Genomic DNA, 21,975 nt, shown 5'->3' with positions numbered 1-21,975 from the left:
CCCTGAAACTTAAGCTTCATTAACTCCACGGAGAAGCCCATTGTCTCTCTCTGCCACATCGGCTCACCCCACTGATGGTGGGGTTGTGAGGACCAGAGCTGAGGATGGGCAAGGTGGTTCAACACAGTGAAGATGTTTGAGGTTAACGTTCATTCTACTAAGGAGAGATGCAGGACGAGCTTCCCCGGCCACAGCTGTGCTCATCCGTTACCTACAGAATCGCCGGAGAGTTTGCCTGGCCGGCTGGAGCCGATTGGTTTCTTACCTTTTCTGTATTGTATGATGCTTTGACATTTGGGGGCCTGGCAAACCTGGGGAGGGACTGCTGCTCCCAGCGTTAGCCAATTTCTTGCAATCACCAACAACTTTGCCTGTGAGCCCACCTTTGATATGCAAATAATTAATCCAGAGTCTATAGGTCCCCACAGTCTGGGACAGTATCCCCCTGCCCCAAATCACTCCAGGGCCGGGCACTGGAAAGATGAGGGACTGCTCCTATAGCCCAGAGCCTGCCGAAATTATTCAAACTATCTAATCCTCTGCTTGCACAGTTTGCCTACCCTGCCTTGCCTGTTTCTTTCTAGGAAAACCACAATAAAGCCTCCTGCCCATGCTTTCCCCTCACTTGTTCTACCTCCTAACTCACCTAGGTGCTTTCCCATGTGGCCTGGCATGCCTGTTTCTAGGGATTTGTGAGTACAAAGATGGCTTCCTTCAGGACAGTCATTTCTGTGTCTGCATGTCTTATCATACCTGGTACATTTTAAAAACAGTGACCAATTTAAGACTCATGACTATTGAGTACCTCACATACATCATGCATATCTAGTGAGTTTTGGTGCCTTGGCCGCATTTTACTGCATTGTGGTATTTGGTAAAAAAATAAATGTGTTTTATTGTATTGCGGTATTTGGAGTTCCAGTGTATCATACAGTGTATAATGAATATTTGGAGCTTCACGTGCCTCCTAGGTCTTCCCATCCATCCTCGCCCTTTAGCACACATGTGCTCTACTTATTTTATCTATATTGAATATGTCTCACAGGTAACTAACTAATTAGCTATACCTAACCCATCTTCTGAGTTCTGCGTCTGTTTCACTAGTTATTAGCATCTTCATCACCTCTGCTTAACATGTAAGTTTTTGTCTTTCCTGGATGTTGACCTGATCCTCTCCAACAGGTGCACATTCTCGGTCAAGCAGCACCCACATGCTATGAAGGGCTGTGGAGCTGGAGTCCCTTCCTAGCTGGTGCTGGCCTCGTCTTGCCAGAAGGGCCTTGTGTCCTCACAGCCTCTCACCCTGAGCTGCTATGCTGAGAACTAAATGAGCAGGTGGGAGCAAACGGATGCCCAACCAGAGGCCCTGGGTGGCTGAGGCCCCTGACTTGTCACGGGGTCACAGGGCCCAGCACCTGGCCCTGCAGCTGGTGCAGGCTCACAGGGGACTGCTGCAGACTGGTCATGACCCACACAAATGTCTGACTTGAGGGCCGCTGGGGACTTGGGGGGGGAAGCATTCACTGAGCTGAGGTGCACACCTGGGGAGAGACAGGTGCTGAATCACACAAGGTGACCTGCTTCCCCAGGGGGGAGGCCAGAGCTAAGTCTAATGGCTGAGTTTCAAGGGAAGGGAACGTAATAGATCTACTGGGGGTTGTTCGGCTCTTACAGGACTTCGGATGAAGGATTCTTTCAGATTTTATGATGGTCCTTTCAGATTTTGTTCAAGCTCCCTTTCTATAAGCATTGAACAGGTGTCATGGAGGGCTAGACCAAGGACCAATCTGTCCTCTCTTGGTTTCTAATGATGAAAGCTCAGTTCCTGGCCAAACTAGTTGTCCCAGTTCTGTCTTTCCTTGGGGTGAATCCTCTACATCAACAGACTCTGGTAGCCTTCCCTGCAGAAGGGTCCAAACTTGTCAGAATACCTGCTAGGCTCAGGCCTGGACCCCATGTCACCGATGTATGAGAAGAGAGGACAAGTCTGAGGACAGGAAATCACCAAGTGCAGTAAAATAAGCAGCAATGTCTCCTTTGGGGCCAGTGAACCCTGGTAGGAAAAGCCTAGGCTCTAAAGGTGGCCAGATGCATCTTCCTTTGGATCTGTTCTGCAAGCTCCTCTGTGAAATGCGTAACAGCATCTCTCCTTGAGTCGTGGTGAGGATTCGAGTCCTGGCATGTGGTGGACATCCCGTTCGTGACTGTCCCCTGGGAGGCGGAAAGGGCTGGCTCCATGAGCCCCCTGAGAGGCATCACCAAGAATTACTTTAATGTTTTTTCTCCTATGGAGCCTGTTTTGAAACTTTTAATCTGCCTGGCTACATTTATTAGTTTGTTCTTTCATATTAAAAAATTGTATTTTACTCAAGCTTATTTTCCCCATTTTATTAATCAAAGACATTTATAATCAAAGACTTTCAAGTAGCACAAGGTAACCAGTATTATCACACTCGATGCAATCTGAGTCACACACAAAGAACAATGCAATGCAATGCACTTGTAATGAAAATTAATATGTGAGACCATCATTACTACTTTGAAGTACTTGGATACCCTAATTTCAGAAGCTTTACTCCAGATTAAATAGCATTGACAACACTGTCTGGGCATTTCCTGAACATTTACTATATGTCAGGCTCTGTTCCAGCAATTTTGCAATTTACCTCAGTGAATTCTCACCATCATGCTGCCGAGTGAGATGTGCTGTCAGTCTTGTGTTATAGGAGGACAGAAATGGCAACATATGCGGGTTAAACAGCAGCTGGAAACAAAAGGAAAAGCAGATGCTTGCCTCATTTCTTTTCCTGAGAAAGGCATTGTGCCCTCAGGAGGAGAACTGGATCTTCCACTTGCTCCTGAGAGTGGTGCTGTCCCTTACACTGTAGCAGAATAAAATGATCTGCATATGTAGATCATTTTACACAAAAATTTTGTTACTGAAGGTTCAGAATAAACTTCGAGGAAATAGAGGCTGGACCATGATCTCTGAACCCCTCATCTCTTAGGTCCTTCATCAACTATTTTTAAAGATCTAAAAATTCTTTTCCGATTGTAGTAAAATATTTTAAAACAGCAATCCTTAAAATTTTTTATTTCTTCCTCCTCACCCCCTACCTCCACTTCCTGAGCCTTTGTATTTTCAGATATATGTGTATCTAATGCAGCAAGCAGTGTGATACAAAACATCAGGTGAAGAGTTTAATTAAAGTGATCCTGAATGGGTTGTTCCCATACTCAACTGGCAGAGGCTCATGTAAATCCTCTTGGGAGCAACACAACTTCGACATGGGCCTGAGAGAATCTCCATAGTTAAAGTTCCAGGGAAAATGAACTCACCTTAAAAAAAATTATAAAACACACAAAGAAGCAAGGCACTCTACGTATGAGCATGAAAAAAGAAGCTAGCAGCAATAAGCACATAAAGATTTAGACACTGGAATTATTAGATAGGGAATTTTAAAAGTATCTTTAAAGAAAAAAGAAAACTTAAAGCTTGAAAGTATAAGCAGGGAGCAAAAGATTGTAGGAAATGAATAAGCAGATTTGGAAAGGACTCAAATAGAAATCCATGATACGAAAACATATCTGAAATTAAAAACACAATGGTTAAAGTAACAGATTGATCCAGCTAGAGATAGAGACAGTAAGCTGGAAGGTAGATTCACATAAATTACACAATATGCAGAACAGAGAAACAAAGAAATGGGAATATGTAAAAGAGAAATTAAGAGATAGAGAGCATTTGGAGGGTGTAGTAAAAGTTCAGCTGGAATTCTAGAAAGTGATATTAGACTAGATAAGAAGAAACGTTTAAAAGGATTATGGCTGAGAATTTTCCAGAATTGTTGAAAGATATATTGCTTTTCAGATTCAGGAAGCCAGAAGACTCTCAAACAGAGTAAATAAAAAGTCATCTCTACCCAGACCAGGTATAGTGAAACTACAGGCTACTAAAAATCTTAGAGTCAGCCAGAGAGAAAAGAATCAGCATGAGAATGTAAACTCCATACAGGCAGGAATTTTGCCCATTTTGTTAGCTGGTTTATCCAGATGGAAGAGTGCCTGGCATATAGTATACACTCACACATATTTGAAAGAATAAATGAGTGAATCAACCTCCTACAGAGGAAAAGGAGTTAGACTGATGGTTGACTTTTCAATAGAAATCACATTATACCAGGAAACAAGGAAGGGGAAGGGAGAAAGAAAAAGTGGGAGAAATAAAACAGCACAAAAGAAGAAGGTAGAGGTAAAAATTAATTACATTAGTTATCAAGGTAAATGTATTAAACTTTGTTAAAAGACAAAGAATCTCAGGATTAAGGGAAAAAACCCAACAACAGCCATCCAACTATATGTTGTTTATAAGAGACACACCTATAACAAAGGACAGAGGAAAGATGAAATTCAAATTAATGAAAAGATATACCAGACAAATATTATTCATGTTTGTTTCATGAATAGTATTGCCATGAAAACAAAAGTATTTAATGAAAACAAATAGTATTTTCATGAAAACATTCATGTAAAAAAAAAAAAGAAGACTGGTGTATCTATATATTTGATAAAGTAGACTTTAAGAAAAAGAAGATTTTTTTAGAAATAAGGAGGGTCCCTATATATTGACAAAAGGTTTTTTATTTCAACCAGAAAGGTATAACCTTCTAAATATGCATGTACTTAATAATACTGTTTCAAAATATATAAAACAAAATCTAGCAGAAATATGAGGAAAATTTGAGAAAACCATCGTCTTAGTAAGGGATTTTATAATTAATCAAGTAGATGAAAAAAAATTCAGCAAGGGTATAGCAGATTTGAACAGCAAAATTAACAAACTCGATCTCATCAACATGTAGAGAAAAATGTGCCCAATAACTGGTGAATAAACACTCATGGAACACTTAAGAAAAACTGATCCCACAACTAAAAACATGAAATTGCAAAAGGAAAAATCTTATTGGTATAGGCAAATACACAGTAAAAGTAGTAAATCAACCATATATGTAACCTTCCTAGTAGGAAAGTTAAAAGACAAAAGAAGCAAAATCATCTATATCTGCAATAAGTAGTTAAGTCATACATAAACAAAACAAAAAGATGTAAAATATGATGTCAAAAACAATAAACATGGAGGAGGAGGAAAATTGCAGGGTTGTTGAACTTAAGAGATCAGCAACTTAGAATAATCAGATATCAAGTAATCATCTATATATTATGATACATATATATATTATGATAACAACAAACCAAAAAAGAATTGAAACATAACACTAAAGATAGTCATCAAATCACAAGAGAAGAAAGGAGAGGAACAAAAAAGAACTACAAAAACAATTAACAAAATGACAATAAATACATAATAATCAGTAATTACTTTAAATGTAAATGGACTTAATACTCCAATCGAAAGACATAGAGTGGCTGAATGGTTACAAAAACAAGACCCATATATATGCTGCCTGCAAAAGACACATTAGACCTAAAGACACATACAGACTGACAGTGAGATGATAGAAAAACATATTCCATGAAAATGGAAATCAAAAGAAAACTGGGTACTAATACTTATATCAGACAAAATAGACTTTAAAGCAAAGACTGTAACAAGAGACAAAGACGGATATTACATAATGATTAAGGGATCAATTCAAGAAAATATAACTGTTGCAAATATATATGCACCCAATACAGGCATACCTAAATTCATAAAGCAAATATTAACAGACATGAAAGGAAAAATTGACAGTAATACAATAATAGTAGGGGACTTTAACACCCTACTTACATTAATGGAAAGACAATCCAGACAGAAAATCAGTAAGAAAACACTGGCCTTAAATGACACATTATACCAGCTGGATTTAATAGCTATATATAAAGCATTCCATCCAAAAGTGGGCGGAATACACATTCTTTTTAAGTGCACCTGGAACATTCTCCAGGATCACATGCTAGTCCACAAAACAAGTCTTTGTAAATTTAAGAACACTGAAATCAAATCAAGCATCTTTTCTGACCACAGTGCTATGAGATCAGAAATCAACTACAAGAAAAAGAAAACTGCAAAAATCACAAACATGAAGAGGCTAAACAATATGCTACTAAACAACCAATGGGTCACAGAAGAAATCAAAGAGGAAATAAAAAAATACCTGGAAACAAATGAAAATGAAAACACAGTGATCCAAAATCTATGGGATGCAGAAAAAGCAGTTCTAAGAGGGAAGTTTATAAAGGTACAAGCCTAGTCAAGAAACAAGAAAAATCTCAAATAAACAACCTAAACTTATGCCAAAAGGAACTAAAAAAAGAAGAACAAACAAAACCCCAAATTAATAGAAGGATAGAAACATAAAGATCAGGCCAGAAATTAATGAAATAGAGACTTAAAAAACAATAGAAAAAAAATCAATGAAATTAAGAGCCGGTTCTTCGAAAGCATAAACAAAATTGATAAACATTTAGCCAAACTCGTCAAGAAAAAAGAAAGAGGACCCAAGTCAATAAAATCAGAAATGAAAGAGGAGAAGTTACAACTGCCAGAAATACAAAGGATCATAAGAGATTAATATTAACAATTATATGCCAATAAAATGAGCAACCTAGAAGAAATGGGCAAATCCCTAGAAATGTATAATATCCCAAGACTGAACCATGAAGAAATAGATTATATGAACAAAGCAATTACCAGTAATTGAAATGGTAATAAAAACATTCCCCCCTCAATAAAAGTCCATGACCAGATGGCTTTACCAGTATTTTCTACCATTTAGAGAAGAGTTAATGCCCATCCCTTCAAACTGTTCCCAAAAAATTGCAGAGAAAGAAATGTTTCTGAACTCATTCTACAAGGCCAGCATCATCCTGATATCAAAAGAAGATGAAGATACCACAGAAAGAGAAAATTACAGGCCAATATCACTGATGAACATACATGCAAAAATTCTCAACAAAATATTAGCAAACAGAATTACAATACATTAAAAGGGTCATATGCCATGATCAAGTGAGATTTACCCCAGGGTTGCAATATCTGCAAATCAATCAGTGTGATATATCACATTAATAAATTGAAGAAAAAATATTATATGATTACCACAATAGATGCAGAAAAAGCTTTTGACAACACTCAACATCCATTCATTATAAAAACTCTCCATAAAGTGGGTAGAGAGGGAACATACCACAACATGATAAAGGGCATATATGATAAGCCCACAGCTAACATCATATTCAATGGTGAAGAGTTGAAAGCATTTTCTAAGATCAGGAAAAAGGCAAGGGTGCCCACTCTCACAACTTTTATTTAACACAGTATTAGAAGTACTTGCCACAGTAATCAGATAAGAGAAATAAATAAAAGGAATCCAAACTAGAAAGGAAGAAGTAAAACTGTCACTGGTTGCAGATGATATGACACTATACATAGAAAATCCTCAAGATACCACCAGAAAACTACTAGAGCTCATCAATGAATTTGTTAAAATTGCAGGATACAAAATTAATATACTGAAATCTGTTGCATTTCTATACACTAACAACAAACTACCAGAAAAAGAAATTAAGGAAACAATCCTACTTACAATTGCATCAAAAAGAATAAAATATCTAGAAAGAAATGTAACTAAGGAGGTAAAAATTTTTACTTGGAAAACTCTAAGACACTGATGAAAAAAATTGAAGACAACACAAACAGATGGAAAGATGTACTGTGTTAATGGATTGGAAAAATTAATATTGTTAAAATGACCATACTACCCAAGGCAATCTTCAGATTCAATGCAATCCCTATCAAAATTCTAATGACATTTTTCACAGGTCTAGAACAGATAATTCTAAAATTTGTATGGAGACACTACAGCCAGCACAGAGAGCTCAGAAATAAACCCACACTAATATGGGCAATTATTCTATAACAAAGGAGGCAAGAATATACAATGGGGAAAAGACAGCCTCTTCAATAGATGGTGTTCAGAAAACTGGACAGTTATATGCAAATGAATCAAACTGGACTACTCTCTTATACCAAGCACAGAAATGAATTCTAAATGGATTAACAACATAAAGGTAAAATCTGAAACCATAAAACTTCTTGAAGAAAACATTAGCAGTACTCTCTTTGATATCAATCTTAGTAATATTTTTTGAATATTTCTTTTCAACTAAGGAAAACAAAAGAAAAAATAAACAAATGGGACTACATAAAATGAAAAAGCTTTTCCACAGTGAAGGAAACTATTCACAAAACAAAAAGGTCACTACTGAATGGGAGAAGATATTTGCAGATAATATATCTGATAAGTGGTTAATATCCAAAATATACAAAGAACTCATACAACTCCACACACACACACACACACACAAGACCAAAACAAATAACCCAATTAAAAAATGGGCAGAGGACCTGAATAGATATTTTCCCAAAGAATACATACAGTTGGCCAAAAGGCACATGAAAAGATGCTCAACTTCACTAATCATCAGGGAAATGTAAATCAAAACCATAATGAGATATCACCTCACATCTGTAAGAATGGCTGTTATCAAAAAGACAACAAATGGCAAGTGTTGGCGAAGATGTGGAGAAAAGGGAACACTCGTGTACTGAATGTAAATTGGTGCAGCCACTATGGAAAACAACATGGAGATTCTTCTAAAAATTGAAAAAACAACTACCATATGATACAGCAATTCCACTCTTGGGTATCTATCTGAAGAAAACAAAAACACTAACTAGAAAAGATATACACACTTCTATGTTCATTGCAGCATTATTTACAATAGTCAAGAAATGGAAGCAACCCAAGCTTCCATCCATAGAATAATGGAAAAAGAAAATGTGATACACACACACACACACACACACACACACACACACACACTGAAATATTACTCTGCCATAGAAAAGAATAAAATATTGCCATTTGTGACAACCTGGATATACCTAGAGGGTACTATGCTAAGTGAAATAAGTCAGACAGAGAACGACAAATACTGTATGATTTCACTAATACGTGGAATCTAAAAAATAAAACAAATGAACAAACATAACAAAACAGAAACAAAGTTATAGATACAGAGAGAAAACAGGTGGTTGCTAGAGGGGAGGGGGATGGGGGATGAAAGAAATAGGTGAGGGAGATTAAGAGGTACAAATTTCAAGTTGCAAAATAAATGAGTCACAGGTATGAAATGTACAGTGCAGGGAATATAGTTGATAACCCTGTAATATATTTGAATGGTGGTATCGTAACTAGACTTATTGTGGTGATCATTTTGAAATGTATAGAAATATTGAATCACTAGGTCATGTACCAGGAGTTCCTACAGTGTTGTAAATCAATTATGCTTCAAAAACAAATAAGCTCATATGGGACTTCCCTGGTGACTCAGTGGTTAAGAATCCGGCTGTCAATTCAAGGGACATGGGTTCGAGCCCTGGTCCGGGAAGATCCCACATGCCGCAGAGCAACTAAGCCCATGAGCCACAACTACTGAGCCTGTGCTTGAGAGCCCATGAGCCACAACTACTGAGCCTGTGTGCCACAGCTACTGAAGCCTGCATGCCTAGAGCCCATGCTCCGCAACAAGAGAAACCACCACAATGAGAAGCCTGCACGCCGCAACGAAGAGTAGCCCCCACTCGCTGCAACTAGAGAAAGACCTTGTACAGCAATGAAGACCCAATGCAGCCAATAAATATATAAACAAAAATAAATAAATAAAATGTTGAAAAATAAATAAATAAAAATTATATGGGAGGATGTGTTATATGCAAATAGTATGTCATTAAAAAATAAATAAATAATTAATCTCATAGAAAAAGAGATCATATTCGTGGTTACTAGAGGCAGGGGGTGGGGGAACAGGGAATTGGACGAAGACAGTCAAAAGGTACCAACTTCCAGTTATAAGATAAATGAGTACTAGGGACATAATGTACAACATCGTGAATATAAACACTGCTGTATGTTTTATATGAATGTTGAGTATAAATTCTGAGTTCTCACCACACACAAAATTTTTTTCTATTTCTTTAATTTTGTATCTATATGATATGATGGATGTTCACTAAACTTTACTGTGATAAACTTTTCATGCTGTATGTAAGTCCCATCATTATGCTGAACGTCTTAAACTTATACAGCACTGTATGTCAATTATATCTCTATAAAACTGGAAGAAAAAAATTAATCATGCAGTAGGCTATTAAACCTTAACAACTTTCAAAGAATTAGTATACAGTCAACATTTTTGGCCTACAATGCAATTAAATGGAAAATCAATAAAAGATAATTAGAAAATTCTCATGAGTTTTAAAATTAATGCACATAATTCTAAAAAAAACTTGTGGGTTAAAGAATAGATAATATTGTACATTACCAAATGTAAAATAGATAGCTAGTGGGAAGCAGCTGCATAGCACAGGGAGATCAGTTCGGTGGTTTGTGACCACCTAGAGGGATGGGATAGGGAGGGTGGGAGGGAGACAGAAGAGGGAGGAAATATGGGGATATATGTATACGTATAGCTGATTTACTTTGTTATACAGCAGAAACTAACACTGTTGTAAAGCAATTATACTCCAATAAAGATGTTTTTAAAAAAAGAATAAGTAATATTGAAGACTAGAAACTATTCTGAGCTAGATGATATCACCAATATTATGTAACAGAACCTGAGGAACACAATCTTTTGAGGAAAATATATGATTTAAATTAGACAACAAGATTGTGAATTCTGAAAGTAGCTGAGAATTCATGAAAAACAAAGAATAGCATAATAAACCAAAAAATAAAGAGAAAGAAGGAGCATTAAAAAAAGCAAAAGCAGAAATTAATGACAGACAATATAGTCATATAAGAGAGTACAAATAAACCCCAAAGTTAATCTTTTGAAATAAAAAAAAAAAAAAAAACTTGTAAAACGGAAAAACCAAACTGGCAGTACTGAAAGAGAAGGGTCAGGGAGGGGAGAGAGAGAAAAAGGAAAAAATATTAATAATAAAAAAGGGGACATAACTATATATCTAGAAGAAATTCAAATGGTAACAAAAGAATATTATGAACAATTTTATGCACTATGTTTGAAAAAATAGATAAAATGGATAAATTCTTACAAAAGTATAACTGACAAAAGATAGAATTGAGAAACAATTGAATATCTGAATAATCTTGTAATTATTAATGAAATTGAATCAATAGTTTAAAATATTCCCATGAAGAAATCATCAGGTCCAGTCAGCTTAACAGCCTAGTTCTACGAAACATTTAAGGAATTTACCATTCTGCTCATACACAGACTTTTCTAGAGAACAGAAGAAACTTTTCCTAATTCATTTTATAAGGCCAGCACAAGCTTGAATCCAAAATCAGACAAGGACATTTCAAGAAAGGAAAATTATATGACAATTTCACCCAGAACTTAGAATACCTATCTATCTACTTATCTATATATATACTTACCTACCGGTCTGTGCTCCTGTCTATCTATCCTAAATCCAGCAATACATTAAGAAGATATAATGACCAAGTTGGAAGTTGGGTTTAGGCCAGATGTGCAAGGAATGCAAAGTTTAAAATCAATTATTTAGAAAATCAATTAATGTAATTCACCACATTAAGAAATTAAAAGAGACTTCTGATTCTGGCCATTATGGACTAATAGGGTTCCAACTTGCTCTCCTGCTGTAAGCATCTAAAAAATCGAATGTGAGATGTGGAACAACTATTTTCAGACATTGGACACAGGCAGTGCAAGACTGTGATCCCTGAAGGGGGTAAAGGAAGTAAGTGAGGTGAACCTCACAACTGCCTTGGCTTTCTGCCTGTAGGCACCTTCTGGACCACAGTGTAGGGAGGGGGTTCCCAAGCAGAGCACGAGTCACTGAGTTGAGAAGATAGGGTTCAGAGTTCAGGAAGGCAGAAGATGCTGCAAGTTGTGGGACAGAGTTCTAGAGAGGATATAGTTACGTAGAGAAAAGAGATCCAGCATTCTCCATAGGGGTCACCTTGAGACTTTGCTTGATACTAAGTGACAAAGAAGTGGGTGAAACTCCATGAATCTGGGCAAAGAATGACCTGGAAGCTTTAAGCTAAACAATTCCCAGAGCTCCACAGGACAGAGTCTGACCAGTCAGACTCGAAAGGCCTTGTTAATCATCTGGGGTACTCCATAGTGAGACCTGAAGAGTCACACCTTAATAGAAGGGCTAAGCCACCCCTAGAGCATGGGCTACTACGAACCAGCCATAAAAGCTTACAAACAAGCCTCGGAAAGATCAAACTGATCTGCAAGTAATTTAATTGCCAGCCAGAAAAAAAAAAAAAACCCTCAACATCCTTTAAAATACAGACACTCAGCAATGTAACATTTGAAACATATAACATTCAATCAAAAAATATTATGTATGCCAATAAGCAGAAGAATGTGACCCACAACCAGAAGAAAAATCAGTCAATAAAAACAGACAGAATTTAAAAACAAACAAACCAGAAATGAAAGCTATGATAGAATTAGCAAATAAGAACTTTAATATAATTATTATAAATATGCTCAAGGATTTAAAGGAAAACATGAACAGAATGAGGAGAGATGGAAGATTTCTGGAGACTAAAACATATAATATACTAAATAAAAATTTCACATATTGGGATTTATAGCAGTTTAAGCACTGCAGAAGAAAATATCAATCATCATCAACACATAGTAATAGAATAGAAACTATCTGCACTAAAGAACACAGAGAAAAAAGACTAGGGAAAAGATCAGAGCATTTGGCCATGTGACAATATCAAAGCATTCTAACATATGTGTAATTGGACTTTCAGAAGGAGAAGAGAAAGGGTGAGGTGAGGGGAAGCACTGCAGAAAAAGTAGTTGAAGACATAATGACTAAATTTTTTCAAAATTTTGAAAACTACAAGAAAACCACTGTATCACAGGAAAGGTTAAAAGAATTCTTCATGTGAAAGGAAAATGATGTCAGATGAAAACTTGGATCTATACAAAGAACACTGGAAGTGGTAAATATGTGGGTAGATTTTAAATATTTTTTGTCATTTAAAAGTTTCTTTAAAAGGTAACCATTTTAGCACAGCAAAGGAAACCATAATCAAGACCAAAAGACAACCCTCAGAATGGGAGAAAACATTTGCAAATGAAGCAACTGACAAAGGGTTAATCTCCAAAATTTACAAGCAGCTCATGCAGCTCAATAACAAAAAAACAAACAACCCCATCCAAAAATGGGCAGAAGACCTAAACAGACATTTCTCCAAAGAAGATATACAGAATGCCAACAAACACATGAAAGAATGCTCAACATCATTAATCATTAGAGAAATGCAAATCAAAACTACAATGAGATATCATCTCACACCAGTCAGAATGGCCATCATCAAAAAATCTAGAAACAATAAATGCTGGAGAGGGTGTGGAGAAAAGGGGACACTCTTGCACTGCTGGTGGGAATGTGAATTGGTTCAGCCACTATGGAGAACAGTATGGAGGTTCCTTAAAAAACTACAAATAGAACTACCATATGACCCAGCAATCCCACTACTGGGCATATACCCTGAGAAAACCAAAATTCAAAAAGAGTCATGTACCAAAATGTTCATTGCAGCTCTATTTACAATAGCCCGGAGATGGAAAGAACCTAAGCGCCCATCATCGGACGAATGGATAAAGAAGATGTGGCACATATACACAATGGAATATTACTCAGCCTTAAAAAGAAATGAAATTGAGTTATTTGTAATGAGATGGATAGACCTAGAGTCTGTCATACAGAGTGAAGTAAGTCAGAAAGAAAAAGACAAATACCGTATGCTAACACATATATATGGAATTTAAGGGAAAAAATGTCATGAAGAACCTAGGGGTAAGACAGGAATAAAGACGCAGACCTACTGGAGAACGGACTTGAGGATATGGGGAGGGGGAAGGGTGAGTTTTGACAGGGCGAGAGAGAGTCATGGACATATACACACTAACAAACGTAGTAAGGTAGATAGCTAGGGGGAAGCAGTTGCAAGGCACAGGGATATTAGCTCGGGGCTTTGGGACAGCCTGGAGGTGTGGGATGGGGAGAGTGGGAGGGAGGGAGACGCAAGAGGGAAGACACATGGGAGCATATGTATATGTATAGCTGATTCACTTTGTTATAAAGCAGAAACTAACACACTATTGTAAAGCAATTATACCCCAATAAAGATATTAAAAATATATATATATATGGTAAAAAAAAATAAAATAAAATAAAAGGTAACCATTTTAAAGCAAAAACAATGACAAAGTATTGTGTGGTTTATAACATACATAGAACTAAAATGTATGAAAACTAGCACAGAGAACGGGAGAGAAAAAATTGAAGTATACTGTTTTAAGGTTCTAACAATAATATGTGAAGTGGTATAATATTAGTTGAGTGTAGACAGTGATGAGGTAATGATGCAAGTTGTGAACCATGAGCAACCACTAGAAACAGAACAAAACAAAACCCAAAGACATAGGAACCTAAAACCGCCCTAGAAAAATAATTAAAAAAAAACCCCAAAGACAGATTGCTAATAAAGTAGATAAAATGGAATACTAAACTGTGCTAAATAAATCCAAAAGAAGTCAGGAAAAAGGAATAAAGAAACAAAACACAGGACAAATGGTTAAAAAAAAAAGAAAGCTAAGTGGTAGATTTAGACGGAAACATATTGATAACTGCATTCCACGCGAAAGTCCAAGAGCTCCAATCTAAGAGATTGTCACACTGGGATAAAAATGCAAGATTCAATTATATGCTGTAGGTTTAAAAAAAAACACCCACTTTAAATATAATGACACACAAATTGAAAATATAAAAGGATGGAAAAAGATAAAAAACATCATAAGAAAGAGTGGTTATATTAATACCAAAGCAGACTTCAGAGCAAGGAATATAACCAGGGATAAAGAAAGAGATTTTCATAATAATAAAGGGGTCAATTCATTAAGAACATAATTCTAAATGTCTAGGCACCCAATAATAGAGCTTCAAAGTACATGAAGCAAAACTTGACAAAAACTTGAAAGGCCAAAAACTTTCATTTAAGATCAAGGAAACATTGCTTGGGAGGTCTTAACTAAAGGCATAGAGATAAATAAATAACAGACAACGTTAAAATTATATGGGTTTGAAAGGAAGAAACAGAACTGTCATGATTTGCAGATGATATAGCTGACTATGTAAAAAACTCCAAAGAATCTCAAATATATAATTAAAACTAACAAGAGAGTTTGGCAAAATTGCTGGAAAAAACTTTACCTATAAAAAACAATTGCAGTCACAGGTAGGAGAAAATATTTGCAAAACAAATATCTGCTGAAGGACTGTTATTTAAAATATACAAAGAACTCTTAAAACTCAACAATAAGAAAACAAATAGCCCAATTAAAAAGTGGTCAAGGGCTTCCCTGGTGACGCAGTGGTTGAGAGTCCTCCTGTCGATGCAGGGGACACGGGTTCATGCCCCGGTACGGGAGGATCCTACATGCCGCGGAGCGGCTGGACCTGTAAGCCATGGCCACTGAGCCTGCGTGTCCGGAGCCTGTGCTCCACAACGGGAGAGGCCACAACAGTGAGAGGCCCGCGTACTGCAAAAAATAAAAAAAAAAAGAAAAGAAAAAAAAATGGGCAAAAGATCTAACAGTTACCTCATCAAACAAGATATCCAGGTGGCAAATAAGCATTAAAGAGACGTTCAGCATCCTATGTCATTAAGGAATCGCAAATTAAAACAGTGAGATACCACTGTACATCTATTTGAATGGTCAAAATCCAAAATACTGACAATGCCAAGCACTTATGAGGATGTGGAGCAACAGGAACTCTCACTTATTGTTGGTGGGAATGCAAAATGGTACAGCCACTTTGGAGAGTTTGGCAATTTCTTACAGAGCTAAACATATAATCCCGCAATCATGTATCTTGGTATGAACCCAAAGGATTTGAAAGCTTAAGTCCACACGAAAACCTGCACATGAATGTTTATAGTAGCTTTATTTATAATTGCCAAAACTTGTAAGCCACCAAGATGTTTTTCAGTAGGTGAATGGAAAAACAAACTATGGTACATCCATACAGTGAATATTATTCAGAAAAAAAAAAATGAGGTATCAAGCCACGATAAGACATGGAGGAACCTTAAATACATATTGCTAAGTGAAAGAAGCCAAGTCTGAAAAGACTACATATTGTATGATTTCAACTGCATGACATTCTGGGAAAGAAAAATAGAAAGACAGTAAAAACACCAGTGGTTTAGGGATTAGAGGGGGTGGGAAAAAGAATAAGTGGAGCACATGGGTCTTTTGTTTTTTTCACATGGGTCTTTTGAGGCAGTAAAATTATTCTGTGTGATGCTTCAATGGTGGATATGTGACATTATGCATTTGGTAAAACCCATAGAACTGTATAATAGCACAACAGTGAGCCCTAATATAAATGGACTTTAGTTAATAATAATGTATTAACTGGTTCATCAATTCATAAATGTGCCACACTAATGTAAGATGTTAATGGTAGGGGAAAGTATGTGTGTGAGAGGCGGTATATGAGAACTCTTCTGATCAATTTTTCTATTAATTCAAATCTGTTTAAAAAAATAACATCTATCATTTTTCTAAAAAAATGAAAAAGTCAATGGCATTTTTACATATGAGGAACAATGAGTCTGAAAAATATAATTAAGAAATAAAAGATATCATTTACACTAGCAAGAAAAAGATATAAGGAACATAGGGATATAGCTAACAAAATACATGAGAGCCCTTTATGGAGAAAATTATAAAACTTTATTGAAGGACACTGAAAGTCAGTATACATGGAGTGATGGATCATGTTTTTGGATAAAGACAATATCATAAAGATATTGGTTCTTTACAAATTGATAAATGAATTCAATGCAATTCCAATAGGATTTGTGTGTGGGTATGTAACTTGAGAATTTGATTCCAAAATATACATGGAAGAGTAAAGGGCCAAGAATAACCAAATAACTTCTAAAAGAAGATGGGGAAACTTACTTTACCACATATTGAGAGTTATTATAAAGGCTTAGTAATTAAGACAGTGTACCATTAGTCTGTAGACAGTAAATAGACCAATGGAACTAGAGAGCCCAGAAACAGATTCACATATATGTGGAAACTTGATTAATGGAAATGGAACTTGTAGGTCAGTGGGTAAAGGGTAGACTATTCAACGTATTGTGTTAGGGCAAATAGTTACCTATATGGAAAAAAAGAAATAGATAACTCACACACACACACACAAAATCAATTCTGGTTGGATTAAATTCTTAAATACAAAAAGCAAAGATTGAAATATTGAGAAGAAAATGTAGCAGAATATCTTTCCAATTTAGGCGGAGAGAGGGATTTCTTAGGATTAAAAAAATATTCACCAAAGAGAAAAATACTGGGCTTCCCTGGTGGCGCAGTGGTTGAGAGTCCGCATGCCGATGCAGGGGACACGGGTTCGTGCCCCGGTCTGGGAAGATCCCACATGCCGCGGAGCAGCTGGGCCCGTGAGCCATGGCCACTGAGCCTGTGCATCCGGAGCCTGTGCTCCGCAACGGAAGAGGCCACAACAGTGAGAGGCCCGCGTACCGAAAAAAAAAAAAAAAAAAAAGAGAAAAATACTGATATTACTGACTACTTTAAAACGAACTTGTTTATCAAAACATACTTTAGGATTTCCCTGGTGGTCTAGTGGTTGATACTCCATGCTTCCACTGCCACAGCATGGCCCCAGACAACCAACCAAACAAACAAACAAACAAGAAACACACTTTAAAGACAGTGAAAAGACAAATAACAAACTGGGAGAAAATATTTGTAACACATAGAATTGTCAAAGAAGAGTAGCCAGAATATGTAACTATTTTCTACAAATCTGTAAGAAAAAGATAAATAACCTAACAGAAAAGTAGGCTAAAGATAGGACAGACATTTCACAGAAAAAAAAAAAAAGGCCCAGAAACATAGAAAGATTCTTACTCTTATTAATAGTCAGGAAAATGCAAATTAGATGTGCAGCTAGATGCCAATTTATGCCTACCAGACTTGCAAACATTAAGGAGTTAGTCAATATCAAGTCTAGGCAAGGGTGTGGAGTAATGGGAATGAAAATCTGCTGGTGGGATTGGAGAGTGTTACAGCTGCCTTGGAAAACAATTTTGATTACCCAGTGTTGACAAGATGATACAAGGACTTTCAGATGATTTGTTAAATATTATAACATATCTAGCAGGGGCTTTGATTTTTCCATGATGCATGTAAGAGAAAAGTGCCATGATCCTCTTCTGATCTGTAAGAGAAGTTTTTTTCAAGTATCTATAACTTTTAGGAATACTGAGACAATTTATTATAACATTATAATTAAGTCAGTGAATTAAGAGAAGCAACAAAATATTGGTTTCTTTGGAGGTTATTTTCACATGGTGGTTATTTTCACAGGATATGGCAACAATTTCTAAAGTCATAGGAGACGAACAAGACCCTGCTGCTCTGAGTTGCCGATAGTGATGAAGAGTCACATGTGTCCACTTTACATGGGAGAACAGGACACATTCCGTTAAAAGTTTTGAACCAAACAAGCAGGTTCTTTTTTTTTTTTTTTTTTTTTTTGTCTTTGATAGAGTAGTTAGAGATCTGAAGTGATTTTACTTTTATTTCCTTCACTTTACACCAATCATGAAGTTTCACAGTGATTTCTGGGGTGGAAGAGGGAATGTGACGTTGAGAATCATCAGGGCTGTGGTCCAGATGGCCTCAGGAGGTGTGGGCCTCACTGGGGCAGCTGGAAGAGCACCGACTGCCCGGCGGGCTGGTACGTGATGTCCTCCGAGGCCTCCAACTTGCGCAGCTCCATCAGGCGGTCGCCTGCAGGGGCAAGTGAGTTGGCTATCAGCTCTGCCGCCTTGAAATCGCCCTCCGCAGAGATGATGGCTGCTGCTTCTGCGGCTCAGCCTTTTCCATCACAAATCTGGCTCTCTCTGCTTCCTGCTGAGCCATCTGTTTGCCTTCCACCACTTCTGGGAACTCCTTTCCGAAGGTCAGATGTGTCAAGGGTTATGTCATCCAGGATGAGCCTAAAGGTGGCTGCTTGCTCCATGAGGTCATTGCTCACCTGTCTGGAGACCAGCTCTCTCTGGTGATAAGTTCTCCAGCGTCACAGTGAGCCACCACGGATCTGAGGATCTCTGTAGTGATGGACGGCAGCATGTGCTCATCAGAGTCTTCTCTGATGCTGGTGAAGATTCGGGGAAGTGGCTAGTAACCGGCTGGAAGACGATGCGCAGGGTGATGTTGACATTCTGTAAATCTTTGCTTCCAGTGATTACTGGCACGTTACGTGCTGGAGGGCGGTAAACAAAGATAATTGGTTTCTGTACCCAAGGGATGAGAAAGCCAGTCCCTTTTCCTACAACAATGTCCTGCACTCCACAGAACGGGTCAAAGGTGATAGGATACCTCTGTGCCCAGCATCTGTATTATACAAGGCAGTTTTTGCCACGCCTCCTGCAACAGCTAAGGCCAGGCTGATCTTGCCGAGGGACTCAAACACTGTCTCCTTCTGCTGGACCCACTCACACTTTCGCAAGCCCTGGCTCCTCCCGGGCTCACCCCCTTCCCCTCTGACACGAGGCAGCCGATCCCCTACATTCTCACCTGTCAAGCAGATTCTTTGAACCACTTTTGTGATGTTGAGCATTGTCCTCCCAGTGGCTATGTGGGAGCAGGGAACAGCACTCACCTCTGAGTAATGAAAAAAAATACTTTTCAGGCCCAGGCTCTGAAATTTCATTATGCGACATTATAAGAAAATAGCCTGTGGAGCTCTGTTTGACTAGCAGATGGAGAGGAGACTGAATAGGATTTTATTTAATGAAAGTGCAGTAAGAGGAATACATTGTTTTTTTCTAAAAATTAATAAAGTTTGATGTACATTCCCTCCAACTTTGCGGCTCCTCTCCCAGAGAAGTGGAAACCCTCCCATCTTCCCTCCAGCCTCACAGCCCCACCCCCAGAAGAACCCTTCCATCTGCAGCAGAAGGTATGCCTTACGATATTCATAGTCATAAATTGAAACAGGCCAAATGTCCATTAAAAGTCGAATATATAAATAAAACTGTGGTATAGTTGTACAGAAGAATACAGCAGTGAAAATGAACTATAACTATACACATAAACATGCATGAATTAAAGAAATATGTAGAATTTTTAATTTTTAATTTTTTTTGGCCATGCCATGCACCTTGCGGGATCTTAGCTCCCCAACCAGGGATCAAACCCGGGCCCCCTGCAGTGGAAGTGCAGAGTCCTAACCATTGGACTACCGGGGAATTCCACAGTATGTAGAAATTTTTTAAATCACAAGGGAATATATACTAAATGATTCCATTCATAAAAAGTTTTGAAATAGGTATAAGCAAATAATTATACTATCTTGGGATGCATATGTGGGTATTAGAAAACCATTAAAAAGAAAAAGCAAAGGAATGATTTACACAGAGTTCGGGATAACAGTGCGGGGGAGAGGAGGAAGTGACTGGGGAGGGAGATGGTGCTTCTGAGGTCCTGCTCAGGTTCTACTTTTTAGGCTGGGTGTTAGGTGGTGGGTACAGGAGGTGTTCGTTTTATTATTTTTCAGACTGTACATATACATCCTATATATTTTTTCATATATATGTGTGTGTGTGTATACGTATGACACGTATATATGTAAACCAAAATGTTGTTTATAAGAGTGAATGGGACATGAAAGTGCATGAACTTTTGTTGTGGAGTGAAATCGGGAAATGTTGCCCTGCTTGGGATGAGGGAGTGAAGGGAAGGTTTGTCTTGGGTTTTCGGTTTTGGCTGAGAAACCATGGAACATGTCTTATGCTCACAGGAATGATCCAGTGGAGAAAGGGAAACTGGTGTTTTGAAGGAGAGAAGGAATAATGTGGGAGCAAGTCCTTCAGAGATGAGAGAGGGTGGGATCCAGTGACAAAGGAAGGCTTGGCTTTTGAAAATAGTAAGGACGTTTTTCCCATTGTAACACAGACAGCGACTCTGGGTACGAGCTCCAATGAGTATGTAGGTTGAAAAATTGGAAGCTGTGAGATAATAGTAAATATATGTCTTGGTCTTTGGCCCCAATTCCAAGCACAGAGCTCCTAGAACCCTTCCTTGTAAATTCCTAAGTGATACAAGCACCAGGGGAACCTTTGTTCTATTGAGGCCACTCTGGGTGGGTGCCTGATGGCTCCTGGTCTCCAGAAAGACTAAGCTACGATTAAAGGCTTGGAATTTTTACCACCCCCCGATTCCCCCCCCCTCCACTTCTCTAGAAGGATGAGAGGGGCTGAAAATTGAGTTAATAATTGATCATCCCTGCGTGAAGAAGCCTCCATAAAATCCCAATAGTATGAAGTCTGGAGAGTTTCCAGGTGGCTGAACACATCCGCATACCAGGAGGGTGATGCACCCCAACTCCACGGAGACAGAAGCTCCTGTGCCCAGGACGCTCTCAGACCTCGCCTTGCAGAGCACAGGCTCCGGACGCGCAGGCTCAGCGGCCATGGCTCCCGGGCCCAGCCGCTCCGCGGCATGTGGGATCTTCCCGGACCGGGGCACGAACCCGTGTCCCCTGCATCGGCAGGCGGACTCCCAACCACTGCGCCACCAGGGAAGCACCACTTGTATTTTTTTTATCATATCCTTTAATAAACCAGTAAATGGAAGGGTTACCCTGAGTTCTGTGAGCCTCTCTACCAAATCAGACTCAAACCTGGGAACATCGGATTTGTACCCAAGCTGGACAGAAATCGTGGGTAACCTGGGCCCGTACTACTAGCAGTTGGCATCTGAAGTGGGGGGCAGTCTTGTGGGACTGAGCGCTTAACCTGTGGGATCTGATGTCATCTCCAGGTAGATAGCGTC

The 21,975-nt window shown here is 38.1% G+C and overlaps 1 non-coding gene and 1 pseudogene across 1 annotated transcript; both read right to left on the bottom strand.

The window, feature by feature from the left end:
* Positions 1–18,832: 18,832 nt before the first annotated feature.
* On the bottom strand, positions 18,833–19,759 carry LOC136118346 (prohibitin 1 pseudogene; annotated as a pseudogene).
* A 558-nt stretch (positions 19,760–20,317) lies between these two features.
* Positions 20,318–20,390, bottom strand: TRNAG-UCC (transfer RNA glycine (anticodon UCC)). The gene has a single exon. It is a non-coding gene; the product is annotated as a tRNA-Gly (tRNA).
* Positions 20,391–21,975: the final 1,585 nt, after the last annotated feature.

The sequence above is a fragment of the Phocoena phocoena genome, chromosome 1 (assembly GCF_963924675.1).
Source record: "Phocoena phocoena chromosome 1, mPhoPho1.1, whole genome shotgun sequence".
In the NCBI taxonomy this organism is placed as follows: Eukaryota; Metazoa; Chordata; class Mammalia; order Artiodactyla; family Phocoenidae; genus Phocoena; species Phocoena phocoena.
This window is presented reverse-complemented; position numbering and strand designations above follow the sequence as displayed.